Below are 15518 nucleotides of genomic sequence, written 5' to 3' on the forward strand. Positions count from 1 at the left end.
TGTACACCAGTCCTACTCTATGGGAAGATTTGGTCAGGAGGGCATGGCCCCATTTCTTCCCTACCTGTTCTGTGGCACCAAAAGATAGTGGGGATTGAGCAGGTTTTGTACACCTCTGAGAAAAGGGGCTGCATTTCCCCCTGATTCTTACATGGGCCATGGAAAGGGAGGAGACAGAAGGGTCTTTATGACTCTCTCCTTACCAATTCCCACACACAGTCACTTCACATTTACATAGAGGCCAGGAGAAATCTGCCCCTAAACTTTGAAACATAAACTTTTTTGGTTCTCATCTAGCCCATGTAACTGAGCATTTGGGAGGGAGGATAGAGAGGATAATCTTAGATGTATGAGGGAAAAACAGGCCAGCACCATTAATAGAAAATTAATAGAAAAAGTTAATAAAAGTCACATTGTTACCCAGTAAGGCATATACATGTTTTGATAGCTCTGTTGCTTATATTTACTGTTGTTCTTGTTACTTTTCCTTTCTCACTTTTCACTGGGATTAAGGCCCCATGTCTCCCAGTGATTATCAGTTGTCAAGACAAGTAATAGACTAGGATATCATTTCTAAGTACTAGCCCTGCAAACTCAACCTGAGATTTCAGGGTCAATCTGGGCTCTTTCTTAATTATATATCATCTCTAATAAATGTTCTGTAAACCAAATTATACCCTTAGTGGTACCTCTGTAGTCCTACTGTCTTCACTGAGTTTGCACAGGTATAATTCATGGAAAGTTAGCAAATAATCCAACTGACACAGAAGAAGGCCCAGAATCCAGCTCACTCCCTTTTAGCAGTGCTGATAAGATCTAAAAGGAGTGACAACTGACCATCACTGATATCTGAAGAGATAACTCTGAATACCCACAAGAAGCAGATCTGTTGAGTAAGAAGGTTTCATTGTTATAGCCATTGTTCAGAGTAGAACTGCATTGTAAGACTGATAAATTGCTTCCATTACATAACACCATGTGTAGGCTTTTGCTGAATGCCAGGTGCTGTAACTCATTACTAGACTGGAAAGACTGGAAGAGAATTTCCAGTTTTCACCTCAACATTATTTTATTTTTTAAAGGAACTTCTTCCTTTTCTGATAGTCTTGGTTTTGAAGACTCGTTATAGCCTGGAATTCACAGGCATTATGATTGCAAAATGTCCAGTTAATATCACTGAACATTTATGATTAATAGAACTATCGGTAGTTACAATATGCACTGGCAAGACCAGATTATGAGTTCATTAACACTTGAGTAACCCCACTAACTTCAATAGAGTTACTCCAGAGTTTCACTAGTATAAATAAGACCCACAACATATTATACATGTTTTTTTGTTTTGTGGGAATGCTTATATCATCCAGCTTTTCTGTTTTGACAGGCATATTCCAACATTTCAAATCCTTTTCCTTTGGGGACTGCAGTTTTGCTTAATTTAATTTTCCAATTAAAAAAAAATTAAATCAAATTCTTAGTACCTATGAGACCACATTTGTTAACTGTAACAGTGCATATATTTATTGTCCCCCAGGATCAGGAAGGTTTGAGAAATCTTCATTAACATTCACAATGTCCAATAGCTTTGCAGAGTCACCTTTCACACAAAAAGCCCGAGGAGGGTCAACTAGAGAGGTGAACCAGAGAAAATTAATTATTTTAAATAAAGGAGGAGAAAGACACTTCTTCTTGCCTTGTAAATCACAGAGTTACAAAATGCCTCCCCTAAGCTGTGAACGAGTGGGCTGTCAGACTACTTTAGGAAACAAAAATGAAGTACAAAAAGAGCTTATTGAAAGTCTCCACAGAAATGCTGCTTATGCAGGGATGGAGCAAAAGTGCAACACTAAGAGAGTGGTGACAAGGACAATGAAAGAGGAAGCATAGGGAAGTCCTATAATATAAATTTCCTCCTTACTCATTTGCTGAGGTCTACGTGCTCATGAGACTGCTATTCCTTTATGTGCCCATGAGACGGTTAAGAACTACCTCCAATATGCTCAGTTTTCATATCCATTCAGTGTCTAGTCCTTTGCTGAGAATGAAATTCAGGCATTACAAATAGTTCCAAATTTAGGGGTGGTTTTTGTGACATAGACTCCACAGGAGGTTTGAAATACCCAGTCTGACAGAACACTGGTCCATTTATATGCATGGGAACCACTGAATCCATAAGAACTGAGAGAATGATCTTTCAAGAGGATGGTTTTAGTGCACCAATTTTTTATATGTAAGCTTTCACACAAAAAATTAAAATGTATCTGTAGAACAATGGTAGCATATCAATGAAAGCAAAATAAAAAAATTCCACCTGTTTTCCGATTTATGAATCAGACCCATCACTGTCCATGATAAATGAGAGCCCTAGCCTACAAATTAATGTTTGTGATTTTTTGAAAAAATGCAACCAAATAAAGGAAATCAGGAGAATATTGTCATAAGAAAAATCCAGAGCTATGTACTCCACATAAACAATGTCATAAGACCCAATCCTCCACTCCATTACATCTGTGTTATACCAATATTACTGAACTGGTTTCAGTGGAGTTCCAATGGCGTAGCAGAGCAGGAAACAATCCCTTAATTTCCATTTATTCCTGCTAATATGCTTAATCATTTAGGGCTTTACTTGAAGCCCACTGGAGAAAATGACCCCCCCCCCTTTCAATTAGCTTAAGAACATACCCTTAAACCATAGGTTCTCAAGCTGGGGTTCATGAACAGGCCTAGCAGGATTGCAACACCCCTGAGGTCCCTTCTTCGCTTGGCGTGTCCAGGAGGCAGCCTTGGGTGGGTTCAGGGAGTACTGACTCCAGGTCCAGGGTGAGAAACAGTTCCTGGCTGTTGGGGAAAACGGTTTCTCCGCTTGCTTGCTGTGAGCTATCTTCAACCTCCTCCTCATCATTTTCCTCATCCCCAACCCCCCCAACCCTCATCCCTGTTGCACGCTATGCCATGGACGGAGTCAAAGCACAGGGGTGGGGTAGTTGTAGGGGCACCTCCTAGAATGGCATGCAGCTCATCATAGAAGCGGCATGTCTGGGGCTCTGACGCGGAGGGGCCGTTTGCCCCTGTGGTTTTTTGGTAGGCTTGCTTCAGCTCCTTAAGCTTCATGTAGCACTGCTCTGGGTCCCTGTTATAGACTGTTCTTCATGCCCTTGGAGACTTTTTCAAATGTTTGGGCATTTCGTCTTTTGGAACGGAGTTCTGATAGCATGGATTCATCTCCCCATACAGCGATCAGATCCTGTACCTCCCATTCGGTCCATGCTGGGGCCCTTTTGTGATTCTGGGACTCCATCATGGTCACCTTTGCTGATGAGATCTGCACTCACCTGCAGATTGCCATGCTGGCCAAACAGGAAATGAGATTCAAAAGTTTTCCTGTCTACCGGGCTAGTGCATCTGAGTTGACAGCGCTGTCCAGAGCAGTCACAATGGAGCACTCTGGGGTAGCTCCCAGAGGCCAATACCATGGTATTGTGACCACACTACCCCAAATTCAACCCGGCAAGGTCGATTTCAATGCTAATCCCCTCATTGGGGGAGGATACAGAAATCGATTTAAAGAGCCCTTTAAGTAAAAAATCCCGGCTTTGTCACATGGACAGGTGCAGGGTTAAGTCGATCTAACACTGCTAACTTCGACCTAAACTCGTAGTGTAGACCAGGGCTTAGACTAATCCCCAGGATAAACACAGCCCAAAGCCCATAACCTGCCCCTAGCAAACAGTCAGAGAAGCTGTGCTGTGTATTGGAGAGTTCATGTGGTGTTGTAAAGGAACTAATTCCCATACAGTCAATTCTTAACAACAGAGCCATTCCATTTACTTCAGCATTGGGATGGTGGAGTCAGTGCACCTTTTTTGGTCTCCAGTGTGTACATGCTTGTGGGTAAAGTGCTAGGGCATCCAGCATCCTTGCCCCTAAATCAGCATCTTATGGCAGCATATACACATCCCCAATGAATCTGAATTCCATAGTGCACAAGGCGTGCTCATGCTCTGTACAGGGGACCTGTTCCAACTTCCATGGATGTAAAATGCTAGTTTTTCCTTTGACTTCAATAGAAGTTTGGATCTAGGATCTCCAAATTCTGTCCCACACCTTGCACAGAGGAATAGCACTGGATATAATATAAAATATATAATATAATATAAAATATAAAATATTGCTCTCAGTGGCCATAGTATAGGGAACAAAATTTGCCCTAAAGCGGTCTAGACTTACCTACTCATCTCAATGGAGCCAGTCTTTCTGAACCATTGTCTCTTAATCTCAGTTTCTCCCCTTGAACCTGGGTTCAAAACTCTGAGAGTTTTCAACCATCCTCCTGGCTCCTACTCCAAGCTCATTGTGCTCTTGAAGAATTGATGGTGACTAGGCTAAATCTTCTGGTTAGCCATCTACTGGATGATGTGTCAAGGAATGTTATGCTTATTATTTCTATTTATTATTATTAGATAGCTTAGAAATATTGTACCAGATACTTTAGAGTCAATGGAGTCTTGCTTATTTAGTCCAACTTCAGGATCTGGTCTACTGAAATCAATTCTGACCTGATGCAAGAGATTAGACTAAATGAGACCTCATTTGTATTGTATGTTTGTTTTTTTTAAATAGAAGCTTTTTGAGTTGCTCAAAGGTTTGAAATATGCACATTGGGAAGAAAGACTTACAGATTTGATATACCAGCAATAGTGCACTGATCCATTTTGCATTAAATAACTGTTTAAAATACATGTTGCTAGGAGATATTTAGTCAAACAATACTACATGAGCAATTTGAGAATCAGATATGAATATGCTCTGAGTTTCACTGTAGTTTGAATATTCCAACTATCTTCAAATATTTTACTTATAACCTCAGAGCTCTATTTCCTCTTGATGTCTGCTTGAAACTCCCTCCAGAGAAACTGTAGGACAATATTGTGAAATGGGTTGCACAGGTGCTCAGGTGTGCAAAGAGAAGTATGACTCTTGCACTCCTGCAAAACCCACCCAGACCTTGATATGAGCAAGTGGTGGGGGAAGGAGTGGTGACAATGGACAAAGTAAATCATTGTTTTCACCTCCACCCTCTATGCAATTAGTAACACAATTAAACTAGTATGGGGTGGATAATAATTATCTATTGGTATGAATTTCTCTGGGGTGATGAAGCCAGAGGGAAGAAACAGAGAAGGAATCCTACCTCCCAGAGTGCCCCCAGAGTTCCTGTGATGGCATATCAGGATAACACTCCTTGCACAGGATACAGGGCCAAAACAATCTAACTGGTAGGGATTTGCTATATCATAGACAGTTAACTATTTACTTAGCGATAATATACCAATATAGTATATGTCAAAAGCCAGATCCCAAGACCTTTAGTCATGCTGAATAGTACTTATTCTAGGAATGGTTCTATTGAAGTCAATGCTGTTTTTGTGGAGTACGGTGCTGCTAGACTTGAATAAAGGTGTGATAATCTGACTGCAAATAATACTATAATGGATTTTCAAAACTGCCACTGTTTCAGTACATTGTTCTTTGTCTAAAAAGCTGACCTAATATCTTTCAGTGAGACAACAAAAGCTATCTTTTTGCTGTAACTTTGCAGATGCTGAAATTGTTTTAGACATAGGAAGTGCATAGAGGCAGAGTAATAGAATGTAGGGTCTGAAGGAACCATCAGATCATCTAGCCAGACCTCCTATATATCAAAAGCCACCAACAAAACCCAACCCACATCAATGCATGAGCAAAGCAGGATACTTTATAGTTATAAGGTGGGTTTGTGGAAAATAGCTTCTGTCAAACTAACTTAATATATTTTTTGTGAGATTACAAGTCTGGCTGATAAAGGTAATGATCTTGATGTAATATACTTAGAATTCTGTAAGGCATTTTACTTGACGACTCATGATATTTTTATTAAAAAAACTGGAAAGATACAAGATTAACATGGCACGATTAACATGAATTAAAAACTGTCTAATTGATAGGTATCAAAATGGGTAATTATCATCAAACATGCATGTTTCTAATGGGATCCCACAGGGATTGGTTCTTTGCCCTACTCTATTAAACATTTTTATTCATGACCTGTAAGAAAATTTAAAACCATCATTGAAAATAAATGTGCAGATAACACAAATTTGAGGAGTGGTAATTAATGAAGATTACTGGATGTTTTTTTTCTGGAAGATTTGCTCTAGAAATGATTTTGGGGAACATTGAAATGCCTATAATATACAGGAGTTCAGACTAGATCATCAAAATGGTCTCCTCTGGCCTTAGAATTTATAAATCTATGGCACTTTTCTAATTTTTAACAGGATCTTAGCAGCTGGGCTATACATACATATAAAATACTTAATGTTAAAGTATGTTTGCTATGCTAATAGTTTTCTGCTCAAACTCTCTAAACTGCTGGACATTTTTAGGATGAGCACTGAATAACAGAAGTGAAAATATCTTTGAATGTATCTGAAATCAATCCTCCTTTGGGATCTGTCTTTGAGATTTCCTAAAAAACTAGGATTTTCGAGGTATTTTCTTTACTTTGTCAATCAAAGTTACATTTCAAAGCAGAAATACCCTTTTGCACATTCTACAGAATTTTTACTTTGTGACCTTGGAACTCAGAATCTCTTAAAAGTATCTGTAGGTGTGGTTCACAATACAATTAAATATCTAGAGGAGTTTATTCTCACAATACACAAGTGTAGCACTTCTTCAGGCTAAAGAACAAACTATATTATAATTCAAAGGATATTATATTCACTTCATTTAATTACAAAGAATAGTTTATCAATAAAATAAATTTTCATAAATAATAATAATAGTAATAAAATATCTTATGAGCAAACCAGTAGCTGCTATCTTGGGTGAAGACATATGATCTGATCCTGCAAAATCAGATAACTTGGATGGATCTTTGCACCACTGCAATATTATTTTGATTTCAAGAGTATTCTGCCTGGGCACAAAGGTCCAGTTGTATGGCTCCAAATTCATGACGATGCAATAGTCTGAGAGACAGAAAATGCAGCTCAGAAGTTCAATGCATGAAGAAGGTACCAGAAGGATTTTGTTGTTAAGAAAGTTCCATTTTAGAAAAAAATTTTGCTGATTCTGAACAAATCTCAACCTCCTTTCCAGCCACCATCCATCAATACGAAAAACAAATATTTATCTTACAACTATAAAATATCCAGCACTTCCCCCACTTCAGTCTTTGTTCCTCAGGTGTTACATAAGTCTTCTTGCGTGGGGAGTGAACAACAACAGATGATGTCACTCCCTGCCTTATATAGCTATAGCATATGCCGGGAACCCTGTGTTTCAAAACTTGGTTCCCAGACTGGTTTATGGAAAAACTACTGACATACCAAGATGGAGTCCAGAGACATGTAGTCTGGTCACATGCCCTTGTACAGCATTAGAGCAGCCATTGCTTACAGGCTGGCCAAAATACCCATAGGAAGCTAAACTATTCCACAGTCCATTGTCTTTGCTAATGGGTCATCAGCCTCGTCTGGCTTCTTCATTGTTGTACCTGAAATGCTGACTGTGGGTGTTTTCCAGAGTAAGCCCATTTCAAATACAGATCCCTAGTCAATATTCATAACTTCAGATAAAAAATGTTACATGTGTACAAATAGGATAATCATATTCAGCAAATCACACCTTTTCCAATGACATCTCACATGACCACTATTGTACAAAATTCATCATAATTATGCCATAATCATATCATAATAACATCATTGTGAAGAATATGAGGTGAAGTGTCACACATAGAATGTTTGTTTGTTTGAAACCTAAATACAGAGTATTCCAATAGCTAATTATTTATTCATCAATTTCCAAAGTTTAACACTGGAACACTTAGTTCTAGTGTTAATTATGAGGGACCTATTTTCATCAGTTATTCAATCTTCCATTGAAGGGGACTCGGCAAGGTTTTGAATTTGTTTTTAGGGTCAATGGAAACTACAGTCTCACATATGCTGCAGAGAATTACATTAGTAATATGCCTGGTGACATCAGTAGAAGTTTGCAAAACCTGACTTTAACTCCTATCACTGGTGATATCACTTTTCAGGTGCTTCATAAAGCTGGGTGGACCTTACCTCAATAATACAAGCACACTTTTGTCCCTTTTTCCCTTGGAGAAAGGCATTTCCTCCTGTAATAACTTTTGCAAAGTTGGCCAAACCGGGGTGTGTGTGGTGGGTAATCCTCATTGAGTTGAAAGGTGTTAGTTAGCATGCAATATTCAAGTTGCACCAATAGCATGCACATGGAATAGCTGTGCTCTCTTTCAATTCACATCTCTTTCAATTCACAGCAGTGGCTTGCTTCAGACTAAGCAGGTGGCATTCTCAGAGGGTATCCTATGGTCCTTTGCTTCAATGCTGAACAGTGTGCATTCTGAGATTTTTCTTGCTGTGTGTTGTGGAATGCACAGCCAAAGACAGGTGGGTTCAAATTTTTAATATCCTATGGTGTCTCTGTCTCCATCCCATACTTCCTTTCAGGGTGTGCTATGCCATTTTACTATTGCTGTCAGCCAGGATGAACCCAACAATGCCTCATGCCTGTATGCTGGCAACTTCCAGTAGGCAGAGACTTCTGGGGCTGTATCTGAAGTTATAAATGTGGACTATGTATGTGCTGTATTCCTGGGTAACACCCATCAGATGTTGGTGACCCATTAAAGACAATTAATTCTCACAATGGGCCATTAAGGAAACTTATCCTGCCCAGCAAATCTTTGTGTGAACGCTTTAGACAGAATATAGATAATGGCTTCTCCTGTGAGTCAAAGCATGTAAGGGCATGTGACCCTGGACTCCAGCTTGTTCCTGTACTTCCCCACAAACTGGCTTAGAGCTTTGTTTGGGGAAAGTAAAATTCCCTCTACATGGGTGAGGATATAAAAGACCCTGGGAACATGTCCATTTTGTCTTCATTTCCTGCTTCATTTCTCTGGACTGGATTTCTAACAAGGAAGCTCTAAATAAGGACTGATGACCCCCAAGCTGTTTGGGTAATTTGCAGAGAGACATTTGAAACTAGCAGTTTATTCCACCACTACTACAAACTTGTATGCATATGATCTATTAAACATTTTAACACTCTTCTACTTCTTTTCTCTTAAAAATAAACCTTTAAATTTTAGATATGAAAGGGTTGGCAGCAGCGTGATTATTGGGTAAGATCTGTGTTATACAGTGACATGGCTATGTGGCTGATCTCCTGGAATCTCCTGAATATGGTATTCTCAGCTGTGACCCACTGAGGCACGGTGACAGAGGCTCATTGGAATCACAACCCTACTGCCCTTGAACATAACCCCATCTATCACAGTAAGTTCTTGTCTGCAGTTCCAATAGTCTCTTATACTTGGACAACAACTGCTTATTTTTTCAGGCCACCCTTTCATTATCACTTCTTTGAGGTTTCCCAACAATTCATCTTTTTCCAGTTCCTCTCTTACTTGTTGCAGTTTCCTGTTAGCTATGAGAATTGACTTTACAATCAAATCTACATAGGCTTGCATCTCAGTCTCTAAAGGCTTCTCTGGTTTCGTGGGAGCCACTGCTCTAGGAAGTGCATCTGCAGTGAACATGAATTTACCAGGCATGTAGGTCACAACCAAATAATACTTCTGCAGCTTTATCATCATTCTTTGTGTCCTTATGGTACAGTCGTTCAGTGATTTGCTAAATAATACTATCGGGGCTTGTGATCCATTTCAACTTCCACTGTCAATCCATAAATATACTGATTGAATTTCTCACAGGCAAACAATATTCCTAAAAGCTCCTTCTCAATCTGTGCATATCTGATTTCTGCCTCAGTCAGTGATTTGGTTGCATATGCCATTGGTTGCCAACAATCATCATGTTTCTGTAAAATCACAGCACCTAACCCAGACTGAAGCATCTGCTGAAATTTTAATAGGCCATTCTGGTGCATAGAACTTTAATACTCTCATATCAATTGTTGTTTTAAACCTTCCCACGATTCCTCCTGTTCTGCACCCCAATGCTATTCATTTTTATTTTCTAGGAGTTTTCTCAAACTGCTGCTTTGGTAGATAGATTAGGTATTATTTTTCCAAGATAATTAACAATTCCCAAGAACCACTGGACAGCTTTCATTGATTGGGGATGTGGCATCATTTCAAATGCTGAAATCTTCATCTTATCAAATTTTACTCCTTCATTGGAAATAATGTCCCCAACTAAAGTCCTGTAGCCCTTAAAACACAGTTCTCCCTATTTAGTTAGAGGTTTGCAGCTCTAGTTACATCCAGGACTTCCTGAATTCTATGATCATGCTACTCTTTTGTTGAACACCAGACGAAGTCATCAAATGAGGAGTCAGAACCATTAATATGTTCATAGATCATATGTATGGTTTTGTGGTACACTTCTGGTGCTGAAGTTATGCTGAAGAATATCTTCTGAATGGGGTATTAAATGTGCATTGCTGTGCGCTTTCTTCGGTTAATTTTAGCTGCCAAAACCCTGATGATGCATCCAATTTACTGAAACATTGAGCCTTTGCAAACCATAATCTCTTCTCTGGTTGGTAGTTTGAAATGTTCTCTTTTTACAGCCATGTTGAGGACTTTGGGATCAAAACAGATGAGTAGCTGGATGTCACTTTTCTCCATGATGCCTAGGGAGTTCATCCATTGTGTTGGGTCCTCAATATTTTGTATTATATGCATTGCTTCCATCCTTGTAAGCTCAGCCTTGAGTTTATCACAGAGTTCAAATAGTACCTTTCTAGGTACATGGATAACTGAGGGAACCTGCTTGTTTATCTGAATTATATGTTCACTCTGCAAGCAACCTAAACCTTGAAACAGGTCATGATATTCCTAAAGAATTCCTCATAGCCTGGTTCAGTATGATATTGTAGTGAGAGCACCCATTTTACCAGATTGAGTTTCTCACATGCAGCCAGGCCTAAAATTGATGTCACCTCCTTTAGCACTACAATGAATGGGAGCCTGCATATGGTGTTTGTATGTTTGATGTTAGCAATTCACCTTCCCTTCACTTGTATATTTGTTTCAGAATAATCAGTTATTTTTATTGGTCCCAGTTTTTGTCTTATTTTCAGGCTCTCATAATGTCTTTCAGACAGTATATTAACCTGATCTCCTGTGTCCAGTTTCAGCGGAATAATTGTTCCATTCACTGTCATAAGAGTATCCAGTCCCTCTCACCAGGCTTGGTAGATCCCAGTACATCTATGAAAATTTCTTCAACCAGATTGTCTTTAACTGAATGCACTTGACTTTTCTTCATTTGGGATCTGCAGCATTTTGAAAAATAATTGTTTCCCCCCCATTTATGATAAGAGTTTCCCAAAGGCAACACATCCACACATTCCACATGATGGTCTGTACCCAGTCTTCACCCTAGCAATGGTTTTCATAGCAAGTGGTTCTTTGATATGATCTCTTCTTAGGGATGAAAAAGGGCCAGTACAGGCCGGTACAGTGTGCGTAAAAGAATTGGACTAGGGTACCAGCCCATACGCAGCTGACATTAAAGCGCTGCCGCCGTAGCAGCACTTTAACGTCGTTGCCCCTTCCCCCCCCACACTGTTGGTGGCCCTGGCCGGGGGATGGGTGGGAGGGAGAGGTGCCGCCCCCAGGGCCGCCAATGGGGGAAAGGGAGGTATAAAAGGGGCAGATGCCCTGGGCCCTTTTAAATCTCCACTGGAGCCCTGGGCAGCACAGGCCAGGCAGTGCAGATGGGCTGGCTGGGGGATGCTGACCTCCAGCCCTGCCCCCTTCTACCTGAGGCCCCGCACCTTCCAGGGGCCCAGTTCTGAGCCCCCGTATCAGCAAGTTTTCTGTGTTGCTTTCACCCCTGCCTATTCTGGCTATATTCTTAGTACATGGATAATCCCTTCTGGTGAATTCAGGCTTTTGGCTTCCGCTTTCACAGTTTCTGCTGTCCTGCATATTTGGAGAGCTTTTTCTAAGGTTGAGTCTCCTTCACAGAGCAGTCTCTCTTAATACATGATTTTCAGTTACAAAAATGGTTTTATCTCTGACCACAGACTGTCAGCTCACCGAAGTCACAGGTTTTACTGAGTTTCCTTAATTCTGTAACATATTGCTCTATGGTGTCATCAGTTTTTTGCATATGTGTAAAAAAAGTCTCTCTCTCAAAGGTTTCATTCCTTTTCAGCATGCAATGTTCCTCAAGTTTAGTCAGTATTTTACTTAACTTCACGCTTTCACCTTCTTCAAACTTGTTGTTGTAAATATCGAATATTTCCTCCCCAATAACGTGCAAAAGATTGATGATTTTATTTTATCATTTTTCTCCTCTGCCACTATGGCTGCTAAATACAATTCTTATCTCTCTCTAAATGTTTTCCAGTTCTCTGCAACATTGCCTCACAATTGCAGATTGGATGGAAGTTGCAACACATCCATTTTTGGCATTTTCCCCCTTCCTAAGCTAGTCAAAATACTATTGTGTCACTAAATAAATGGAAAAGCCTCGATGCCTGGTGCTCAATGTGCTTCTCTGATGTCTCCCTTTGTCTTTGCTTTCAGTTACAAACAAAGAAGTTAACTTCAAAATTACTGAAGTTAAAAATGACTGCATTCAGCACTTCTGACACCACGTCACAATCTTGGGATTCATTAAATAACAAACCAGTGAATGAGAAAGGAATATAACTTCAATAAAACAAGCTGGAGAGCATCTGTGGTGAACTGCTACACACAGCCATGCAGTATTCCCAATCCCAGTCCTCGGAGCACATCTCTAAAGTCCTATATTCATAATACTGTCTCTTATAAGGGAGTGTCTCTAAACTATAATATTCTGCAGACATATCTCTACACTTCTTTTCCTGAAAACACTGTCTCAACAAACTGCTGAATTTTCCTCAAATGAATATATTAGTTATTCAAATGTGCCATGGGATGAGAGGTGAGGTAGAGGCTGTGGTTCAGCCATGATGCCAGCTGCTATTTTGAACTGCTGAATGTGGTTGTGGGAAGGAGACAGTGGACAAGACAGATACTGGGAGAAGAAAGGAATATAGTGCAGTGTGGGTTTGAAAATGGTTGATATTCAGGGCTTTAGCACAATGCAGAAGCCAATTGCCTGGCCAGAGAAGCTGCCATTTTGAAAGTGTGTACCGGGGTGGGGGGTGGGGGGGTTGAATGGACAGTGTAGGCCAAAAGAGGGAGGGAGGTGGGGGGCTGGAAACTTGTAAAGTCTCCTTGCCCACATCCACCAATAATGGCTGCGGCCATGCAGTACCTAGAACAAAAGCTAGCAATGTAGTATAATAAATAAATAATAATATGAATACTAAATTGTAAATATAGATATTTACATGTCAAGTTTCCCTGAATGGGATCTGGCCTGAGGTTATGGCTATGAATCAGGCTCAGTTCCTGTACAGACAGAGTCAGGTCCTGGGTCCCAAAGAGATCCTGGCAGCAGGATCCACAAACTTCTTGAGTTTGGTAGTGGTGTAATTAATCAAAATCCTGTCCAACTCATTAAAATAATGGACAGGTTACATTTCCACTTCTAGACCATTTCATAAATTTGCTAGACACAAATAATCATGGTTTTAATAAAGACATTATTGTAATAAACCATAAATCCAATCTGTAACACAATCAATCCCCTATTTGTCCTATGACTTCTCCTCAAATGGTCCCTTAGAGTATGTGCTATCAATTTATGCTAAACTATCTGTTCAATCTTGTATTTAGCTGGGACACAGAGTACCTTTCCCAGAGCTGAAGTAGAGCTCTGTGCAGTTCAAAAGCATATCTCTGTCACTAACAGAAGTTGGTCCAATAAAAGATATTACCTAGCTCACCTTGTCTCTCTAAGACCTTTTCCTGGTATTTTTGCTTTTAATGTACATTCCCTTGAACTGTTTGCTCTTTTTCTGGCATTGGTCGATATCCCAGTTGTGACTTCTCATGGACATCTGCTTAGTAATGCCCATAAAAAGATCTTTGTTCTGGTGGCTGGTCACAAGAGCTTGCTGTATCAACACTTCTTCCCAAACAACAGTAAGCACAGCTCTAAGCAGCTGCTGGAGGCATGTTGTAAGACTTCTGGCGTAATATTGCAGCAATGCTGATATACTCAAATCCAGGAGCAAATGGGCAATTTCTTTCCCCATGCCAATTTTAAGTGGGGAAGGAGACATCTGGTCAACTTGACACCAGAGCAGTGGAGGGCACACAGATAATCACACAGGTCAGTAACTGTTGCCTGCCAGGCAATGTGGATAGCAGCTGGAGGACTGCCAAGTTGTGTTCATGTGCATGTAAAGCTGCTGTGCATTAGACTGAACTAACTTAATTCACATCAAACTCAGTTCACTTTGAAAGAGGACTCAAGAATTTGCAATAAATGCAGAGTTAATGTGATTTAATGAATTACATACCAACAAAAGCTCATGCTCCAAAACGTCTGTTAGTCTATAAGGTGCCACAAGACTCTTTGCTGCTTTAACAACCCATGTAGACAAGCCCTAATTATTTCTCATAGATGCAACATCATATTTGACCCTGATGCCGTCTTCAAGTCGGGAATGGACTTGGACTGAAGCTAAACAGAAACAGGTGCCATGACTTTTGTTAATTGTACAAAGAGTTCCAGCCAATCTCTTTCCTTCACACAGAATTTTGTAAACATTTTAGAAGCAATTAATTTTTTCCAGTATATTCATTATTCAGGATATTCCAAGAGGAACACTTTGCATTTAGACAGTGAGGTTTATTACTTAGTGATCTTCAGTTGATTACTTTTCCCCACTAATCACATTTATTTCCTTTCCATTTGAGTGTCACACCCCTTGTTATTAGTCTGATGGCAGGTAGGTTGATTTTTAGACCTTCTACCTTCCTGTTTTGGCATGTTCGTAAAAATAGAGATTAGTACAGAACTGTCTAGGCCAGCTGTTAGCTCTGACTTAAAGAATGTGGTTGATTTATTTCTTGATGAGCTAGCAATACAAATGAAAAGACCTCCATGTGTTATCAGTGGCTCACAAACTTCCTAGGTTCTCTAGACAATTAAAGGTGATGAAAGTGGAATGAGTATAGATCAGGGCAGCATTGGAGAAAATTCAAATTTCAGATAGCAAATATATTATTGGATCTGGAATCTTAGAATTCTTTTAAAAGACAGAAATACTTTTTTTATTGCAGTAGCCAAAGTTTTATATTTTATATTACTGGAGAGCATCAAACTAGCATTTAAACCCATTAATCAAAACCTAATAAACCAGTAGGTGCTATAGACAAAGATTTCTTAGCTCTTCTTGGACTTGTGTCAGAAAGATAGATCTCATCAGGGCATATTCTTATTAAGGCACATTTTCCAGCTTCCATCCTCTGTCTCTCTAATCCAGAGTGCCAACTTGTATGGATTTAGCAAGACCTGATTAAACAGGATCTATCAATCAGTTTAATCTGTCTTCTAATGATGCCATGAAGGTGTTTA

This window comes from Mauremys reevesii, linkage group 5, assembly GCF_016161935.1.
Source record: "Mauremys reevesii isolate NIE-2019 linkage group 5, ASM1616193v1, whole genome shotgun sequence".
Classification (NCBI taxonomy): domain Eukaryota; kingdom Metazoa; phylum Chordata; order Testudines; family Geoemydidae; genus Mauremys; species Mauremys reevesii.